The sequence below is a fragment of the Choristoneura fumiferana genome, chromosome 8 (assembly GCF_025370935.1).
Source record: "Choristoneura fumiferana chromosome 8, NRCan_CFum_1, whole genome shotgun sequence".
Classification (NCBI taxonomy): domain Eukaryota; kingdom Metazoa; phylum Arthropoda; class Insecta; order Lepidoptera; family Tortricidae; genus Choristoneura; species Choristoneura fumiferana.
In genome coordinates this window covers 2,981,017-2,989,863 of record NC_133479.1, presented here as the reverse complement: position 1 = coordinate 2,989,863, position 8,847 = coordinate 2,981,017, and the positions used below count along the sequence as shown (strand labels likewise).

Below are 8,847 nucleotides of genomic sequence, written 5' to 3'. Positions count from 1 at the left end.
AAAAAAAAAAACAATTCAAATCAAGAAAAAAGTTTATTTTCTAGTTAAAATATTCGCGTTACCTGTTTCCATGAAGCTTATCGCATATCGCTATGTCCTAAATTCGAGGTCAGTAATCAATATATAGCTAACTATATGTATTTGACACTTCTAAAACGATATGTTTATCTGCTATCTGCGTTATCGTGTCATATTTTTGTATTATGGTTAGGTTAGGCAGATACTTTATCTCTCGTCAATATGTACTTAACCAGCTGAGTAACGTGAAGATGGTTCTTTTATTTTTTATTTAGACTTTGAATGCCAGGGTAGTTTTATTTATGCGAGCTGCTTTGAGCTGCGTATTTAGAGCAGTGTGAATTCTGAAATAGCTAAGCGGTATGTCAGAAAAAAACAGAATACTTTCCAGAACTTTTCAAACTCAACCAGATTTCATCCTCAGAGCAACAACCGTTTACCACGCTACCAGATGTTTGACTGATGAGCCAAAACAAAAATTTTCAATGCAATTTTTTTTTTGAAACAGCAGTCTTACACAATAATTTTGCATTTAAGCTAAAGCTAGGAATTAGTTTTAATTTTAATTTTATTATTATATTTGTGTTTTTTAACGGAAACCTATTTAACAACCAAAATTACTGTTTCCAGATACTGATCGGCATCACGCTGATGGTGTGGGTGGTCCAGAAGGCGCGCAAAGAGCTGACGATCGCGATAATGGCCGCGGAACTGGGCCGGGACACGTCCTCGAGCAGTTCCTCCATCAGCTAGCCCACGGCGCGGGGCTCCACCGAGAGCGTAGACAGCTGCAGCTAGGACCGGCCCCCAGGCTCCCAGGAGACCTATGTGTGACGCCCTGTGATATTAGACTAAGGGACAATGGACACGAGGATATCGCGGTTTGTGATACTCGTCATGTAGCAGCGTGAATCTGACCACTGTTTATTATGGTTAAGGTTAAATCGGCTTGTGAAGTTAGATTTAGAGCCGTTCCCACTTGTCGGGTGTCGGATGTCAGTCATTTCTATAGAAAAACCTGTCTGGCAAGTGTGAGAATAGCTTCATATGAAATGGTCTGCCTCTGGAACATCCGTATAAAATCCGGGCCCGACATCCGAAAAGTGAACCAGCTCTTAGGCAGAGGGTCTCAGAATGTGCGCCGCGACGCCCTATGGCGCTCTGGCTCTGGGGCTCCTGTTACTAATCTGGTGAAAATCATCTTTGCTTATTTAAACTAGATAGTCTCCCTAGCTGTAAGTGCGCCGTGACGAAATCGGAAATACTAAGACTGTAATTGCGCCGCAAACTGAAGATGTTTGGGAACCTCTAGGCTAAGGGACTTCATATGAACGCGAATTTTGGTGGTTCTTTTGGTTGCTAGTTTCGATGTTCGTCTCGAAGGGGTATCGTTAACTGACCATTGCATTGCATTCTTATTTAGATGAGATATATGTGACAGTGTCGGCGTGTGAAGTATATTAAACTTGATGCCCAGACTCAGAAACGAAGATTGCAAGGTTCTTTGGTTACTGAACCACTGGCTAGATCAGTGGTCCAGGTAGACCCCAAGGGGTCCACAGGAGGACAGAGGTCTAATATGGTAGAAATAGAGGAAACCGAGCATAGTATAAATGTAGCAGGTCTACCGAAAAAAGTAAAAGTCTCAGTGGTCTATGAAGAAAAAAAAATTGGGGATTTCTGGGCTAGATAAACTGGTAGTGTTTTGTTTTTAAGACTGTTATTTTGTTGAACTTGTCGAGTACGAATAGAAGTTTGGTTACACGGGATTATATAAACGTGATGTCATGTTAGATTTCCTTTGAAACTTTTATGGCTTGGAAACTGAACTCAGGCTACGTTAGTAAAATCACAGTTAAGGCAGTTGTCTCACCGCCCGACGAGGAAACGATTGGCTATCGACTATTTTCTAAAATATAAATATCTGTGTAAGTAAAAGAGACACATATATTAATATTTGATCGCTGGCTATTCACACTGTCGGCGAGAACTCGCTCTCACATCTTTCGTCGCAGCGACAAGAGCTATAAAACTAGCTCAGCGATGTTAGCTTGCCGGCCGCCCCGATCGAGTGGAGCTAGCAATCGCCCGTCGCATTCGAACATTCGCTTACAGCCGAGCGACAAAATTACGCTAGCTTCTCGCCCACTCGTTTCTAGTTACTCGCTTCTCGCTCATCGTCGGCGGTGGGACAAGTGCCTAAATGAGGATGTCGTGAGGTTCGTTTGACAGCTTTGCGTCACGTTTGTGATTGGTTGAATAACTAAATGAGCCAATCACAAGCAAGACCGTAACGTCAAACGGACCTTACGATACTAGCGCCATCTAGTGATATTTCACCTGTTAAGGCACTCACAGGTGCGAATGTACTAGTATTATTTACGCTTCAAAATTTACAAGAAAGGGCTATGTTTAAAATTGAACACAGTAAATAGACTCACTAGCACCGACTAATTTAAATAGTTTATCCGTCAGATATCCCGCACTTGATGCGGAACTTGACGACAGGATAGCTAGTAGGTACCCGTTTCCTGTACCCTGTAAAACCCTGACTATGAAGCTTGAGGTCCCCGGGTTCGATTCCCGGCCTGGACAGATATTTGTTCGCACAAATGTCTACTTATATCATTCGTATTATTCATATAATAAGAATGTTTGTTCTCAAGTCTTGGCCGTTTAATATATATTTAAGTATGTATTCATCTATATAAGAATGTTTTTCCGTTGCCTTGTACCTATCCATAATACAAGCTTTGCTTTATTTGGGACTAGGTCAATTGGTGTCAATAATTTTGTCACACGATATTTAATTTTATTTAAACGAACAATCATTACGTGGCACTAGTCGGTGCTACGCAGTGCGATAGGATACGCTAAAATAGTAAATGTGGATTCAACACCCTAAGATTGTGACTTTATATTATTGTGACTATTAGCTAGGTACAGTCGAGTGCAAAAATATGAGCTTATCTAACCCTTGAAAAATATGTACCACGCACTTTTATTCCGACGTAATAAGGCCGTGGTAACATATTTTTGTGTGGTTCGATTAGATACATATTTTTGCACTTGTCTGTAAGTACATGATCTAGAACATTGCTCTAGGAAGGTTGCATAAGTACACGAAACAAAAGAAAAATATTTTTATGTTGCGTTGTCTACGGCGCCTCAATTTTACATGAACATGTGTGACTAGACCGGTCGATCAACATGTTGTCGTGAATGTTTCCCATTTTTAAAAACAATGTTTTCCTTCATCCAGTATTAACCATTTTGTTCCTGGCGTCGTTCCAAAACTTTCAGACGGTATGTAAACTGTTTGGGCTCTAACAAGGCGTCTCGATGTTCACTTTCCACGGCCAACGAATAATTAAAAAAAAAACAACGGCTGGCTGAACAGCCCGCGCCGTAAAAAAACAAATCGATGAAGTAAATTTACGAATGATTTAGTTCTTCAGTCACCCGTTTTATTATAATTTAGCCAGCCAGTATTATTGCTTCCGTATGAAAGCTGTGAGATTAAAAGCTCAACTTTTCCAAGGACATGAGAGCATGTAGACTGTTAAAAAAAATATTGACACATTGTGGTTAGGTAATTTAAATTCAGAATACCGGGATGTCGGTGTTATACGGGCCGGTAAGAGTGTCACCCTGAATTGCCAATTGCCATTGCCAGTTAGTTACTACTTCGGAAAACAAACGAGTGCATGAGTCAGCATTCTTTAAAAATAATAAAATGTGTCTATGACGAAAATATGACAGTCATGATTCATTTGTAATTTATATAGTCACAAAAGCTAGGCTTTCGGTAGGTAGTACTATGGTACCTAACATATAAATGATTGAACAAAGATATGAGATGATAACTAAAGATGTGATTTTAGCGTCATAAAGGATAACAATCAGTTGAAATTGAATATTCAATTAGGTGACATGTCACTTTTGTGCTTTGATACCAATGTACTAGACTGCATGTTTCTTACATCAAAACGGCGCACAAAAACAGTTCACAGCGCAGTTTTGTGAACAGTTCACTATAGTCTGTTGACGTCCGTGACAGCGGTTGTGTCAAAGTAATATTGATTGATGCGCCGCGCGTTTTGTTCCAAACAGCCAGTCTAGTGCCGTAAGGTACATAGATGTCGTTGTTTGATACTAATATCGTCAAGAAATAAAAGCCACATGGACCTTAATCATAAGTTTCGTGTTTTTATAAAAGTAATAAATAGTATTGTTCTAATTCTTAAAAGCCGTTCATTCTCCAGATTGGTGCTCTGTCTAATTAACGTGTTACTTAATCAACACAATTTTTTTTTAAAAAGATGCATTTTTTTTTTGAAGAGTTGCTTGCTGTCTTCAAAGAAGCAATGTCTGTGTATTTTCCCAGAACACTTTTCCATATGAAAATTCACCACTTTTTTTTATTTTTCTTCAAAATACCTGTGATGTTTTCAGGTAAACTGCATTTCCGGAAAGTATGTGCAATGGGAATGGATGAAAATTTTAGATACGCTTGAAACTTTTTTTATGGATAGCAATAACCTTTCTAATGAGGGCTATTGCGTATGAATTCGTCGCTAGAGGCGCTAGTGTAGCGTGAGGTCCGAAATGTCAAATCTCATAGTTTTTGGGTGAGCTACGCGGGTTTATTTATAATTAGAATAATTTTGTGAATATTTTGCAATATCTGAAATTAATTATGGCAAATATGCGTTCCGGGGCAATGAATGTCTGTGTTTTGAGACAGTTTTTTCTTTCGGAAACCTTTGTCCTCCCTTTTATCCGAACAAAACGGGGACTATGCAACACTGTGGCATGCTCGATATTTTTATGGTACGGTTTTAAGGTGTATTAAATATGATTCTAATCTAAACTTTGTTTTCACGCCCGTAATAACAGACTTTGAAAGCCATACTTAAAAACCTCACGCAACAGTGCGCCATCTAGTGAGACAAAAAACGATAGCCCTCATTAAGAGAAGCTCATGTCAGTTTCTATGGGCGTGTACATGAAAAACAGGGTGGTATTTCCATGTCAGTATTATTCTGCCCGGTAAAGTGTCACCTGTCAAAACGATCAAGTCAAAGACACATAAATTCTTTTTTTAATGTTTTTTTATTCTGGACTATGGAACAACCCGTAACCAACCGGACTGACGTAATTTGGCGGTAAAGAAAACTCTTTAATTTTTCTAAATTAATTGATGCTACTTAAAAATCTGATCTGAAATCTGGAATCTGAATCTTTTGTTCTGTTAATTAGAAACGTTATTCCTGTTGATTTATTGATATAAAAAGTTACAAGCGTTTCTAAATTTTTCATCCATTCCCCATTTCGGGAAAATGTACGTTTTTAATAAGGGCACATCACAGTGCACATAAAGGAAATGTGTATTATTTATTAGAAAATGGTTATTACAAGACAAAAGTACGATTCTGGATTGTGTTTTACGATCATAAGCCTACAAATCTGGATAATTACCGACCACTCTCCAGATTCTTAACCTTAGGCTACAACGTCGTTTTGTGGAAAAATAAGTGACGCATTAATTAGACGAGTGCACAAATCTGGAGACTGACTGAAACATAGATTTGGTACATTTTAACATAGAAATGGGTCTTAACGCTAAAAGCATTAAAGTTATTTTGCAGAGAGATAATAAAGGAACCAAATAGATGTAAGTCAACGCTCCAATGCAACCTTTTTCAAATACACTAGGTTGATTTACAAAATACTATGCTAAGATGTAAATATTGTATATAAAAATAGTTTTTCAGCTACAAAATGTGTGTAGAGTAGATTGATATTTTTTCAAATATATTTTGTGTCCTTAATATTAAATTAATAGTTCTACTACATTAATCATGAATGTTGCCAAATCATATAATATTGTTGGGCTATATAAAATAATTCTCAATTAGGTTAAAGCTTTACGGCTATTTAACCTGTTAAGGTTGGATCTTCTCTCACCGCTATTTAGATTCAAATTGTATCAGCCTATGTTAATCAAGAATAGTAAATATGTTTTTTTTGATAATCAGTTCTGCGGTTCTAGAGATTATCCACTAGGTACATACAGAATTGTCTGTAAAGTAGTTCGTATAGTTTTTTTTTACTATCTGTTGGCAGTACTTTGTGTCCTAGTCTAATTTAAAAACTTTAAATTTACTTTATTGATGATTAAAAATCTGTGTTCTTCCTTCTAAAATCTTAAAGACTGAGTATACTTTTGTATTTCATTTCTAGAAACAACATTACATCGACTCCTTATACTGTAATAACTAGTCTTATGATTGCGATTATGAATTTTAAGATACTTAACTTATTTTATAATGTAAAGGAGCACTGTACCATTGTAATCACAGCGTTAATGTGGCCGAAACGTCTAGGTAATTATGGAAATATAAAAGGCGTGACTGAGTCCCGGGTGTGTTAGTAATTATGAGTGAAAGTTTAAAAAATATAATGACTAAAGTTATGATGTGAATAAATACATAATGTAGGTAATCTTAAAAATATGTAACAAAATAACTGTTCATTATTTATATTACCTATGACTTTTCTCTCCTAACTACAAAATTCTAAACCAAATTCTATCCAGTAGGTACATGTGTAGGTACCTAACAAATATTTTTATGCTATGTATGACTTACTGTAAGAAAGTTTAGTGCCTAAGATAAATTACATCAATTTGTGCCATCTACAATATTTAACCTTTTCTTATGCGCTCTACTAAGAGCGGACCTATAAAATGACTTTTTAGGCTTGAGCCCAGAGCCTCGTGTAAATATAGGCCCCATTAGAGACCTGAGGCCGTATTGTCTGTCTAACGCGCTGACGTTCGCGATCACACTCACCGTCTCTTTTTATCCTCGTGCGGCCCAATGTGCAATACAATGTACCTACAGTCGCGGAATGAAAAGGTTGACCACCTTAAGGTCTGTTTTTGCTTGCTCAGTATAACTGCTTTATCAACCGAGTATGACATATAATGTCATTAAAAACCGGCCAAGAACGTGTCGGACATCCCAAAATAGGGTTCCGTAGCCATTAAGAAAAAATTAAGGAATATTTTTCTAAGGATTTCGTATTTTATAATAATAATAATAATCTTCCAAGTTTAGGTATATTTTATCTTAGGCTGCTATTTGAGAGTAAAATGAATAATAATTCTCAAGCAAACTTAGTCGTTATAGTTTTCCTTGAGAGTTTGATATACTTACTACCATCCTGATTTTTTTTCAAATTTTTCCACCCACCGCTCGATATTTTTTTTAAATGAAAATTTGCACTTTAAAGTTGAATATTTCGCAAAAAATCAATGAATGGAAAAATAGTCTTAGCAAACCCCTAATAGTTTTAAAAGACCTATCCAACGATACCCCACATAGGGTTGGATGAAAAAAAAAACCACCCCCACTACGTCTATGGGAGGTGCCCAAAAAAAATTGTTTTTTTTGTTTTTTATTGTACCATTTTGTCGGCATAGTTTACATATATATCCGTGCAAAATTACAGCTTTCTAGCATTGATAGTCCCTGAGCAAAGCCGCGGACTGACGGACAGACAGGCAGACGGACATGGCGAAACTATAAGGGTTCCGTTTTTGCCATTTTGGCTCCGGAACCCTAAAAAAAAGGTAACATGTGCTTGCAACATGTAAACGAATTTATTTGGAAACTTGTCAACCTTTTTATTTCGCCACTGTACCTACATAATAAGTTCACGGGAATTACGGGCCTGTGACAATGTAACAAAGTAAACATTATTTTGATTTCTCTTGTTTCTCTATTGTTTCTTTCGGGCTGTCAAGAAAAGGGCAATATACTTAAAGTCCGGTAACATACCAATGACTCCTTGAGTAGTTGGTACTCATGGGCGGTGGGGATAATTTCCTATCAGATGACCCGCATGCTCGTTTTCCTCCCTCTCATAATAAAAATAAATAAATATATATATTCCGCGTTGGTAAAGTTTGAAGCTTAGTCATGAGTAGGAATATCCAAGTTATTTCTGTTCAAATCTGTGACAAATTTCATTGAAAACGTTGATTTTTAAACACATCTGGCCCTATACTACGAAGTGCAAAGTTAAACTTCCCGCTTACGCTAACATGATTTAATGCGAGAGTGAAAGGGATGTTACGATACGAACAACGATTTTCAAATTTCGTCGTAGCCCCCCTGTTTCTCTTCGCTTTCTTTATTGTAAATATCTATTGTTGATAGTTTCACCGCAGAACTAATAATACCTACGCTAGCTGGCGCGGGTGTACTTCCGGGCGCACGCCTGCGAGCGCAGGTGCATACAATCTTATGCACGCGACGTGCGCAGTTAGCGCTGTTCCTGTTCGTACTATTTTTCAGTAGCCGTCCACCAGCTCCGTGCAAACCGCGTCTGCTAGCGTAAGCCTAAAGCCTAGGGTAGAAGTACCGTTTTTATCCACCTCAGCACCGTTTTTGGACAGTTAGCATTTGAAATAATATGTGTATAAAAAGTTATAGTATTAAAACGATATCTTTAGTGAGTTTTCAAAGTTTATACTGAAACGAATAAAGTTTGTAATGTTTTATTACTATAAATTTGTTTCAAATGTATTTTTAAACAATAAATGGCCATAAACGGTACAGTGGCCACAAACTGTACTTCTGCGCTATATTGATTTTGCCTCTGTCTGTCTGTAACGAAATTAGTTGGTCATATTATGTTGGGTTTCGGAAGATATTTCATAAAAGATTGTCTTAACATTTCATTGGTGAGTATCGCCTGCATTGGCTGCATTTTATATCCGGCACAGCAGAGCGTGCAAAAATATGACATGTCCTATCA

The 8,847-nt window shown here is 37.3% G+C and overlaps 1 protein-coding gene across 1 annotated transcript in view; it reads left to right on the top strand.

Moving 5' to 3' along the window:
- Window positions 1-8,847, top strand: part of LOC141430148 (transmembrane protein 64) — a 275,453-nt gene that overhangs the window by 55,353 nt on the left and 211,253 nt on the right. The gene's annotated exons all lie outside the window — the stretch shown is intronic.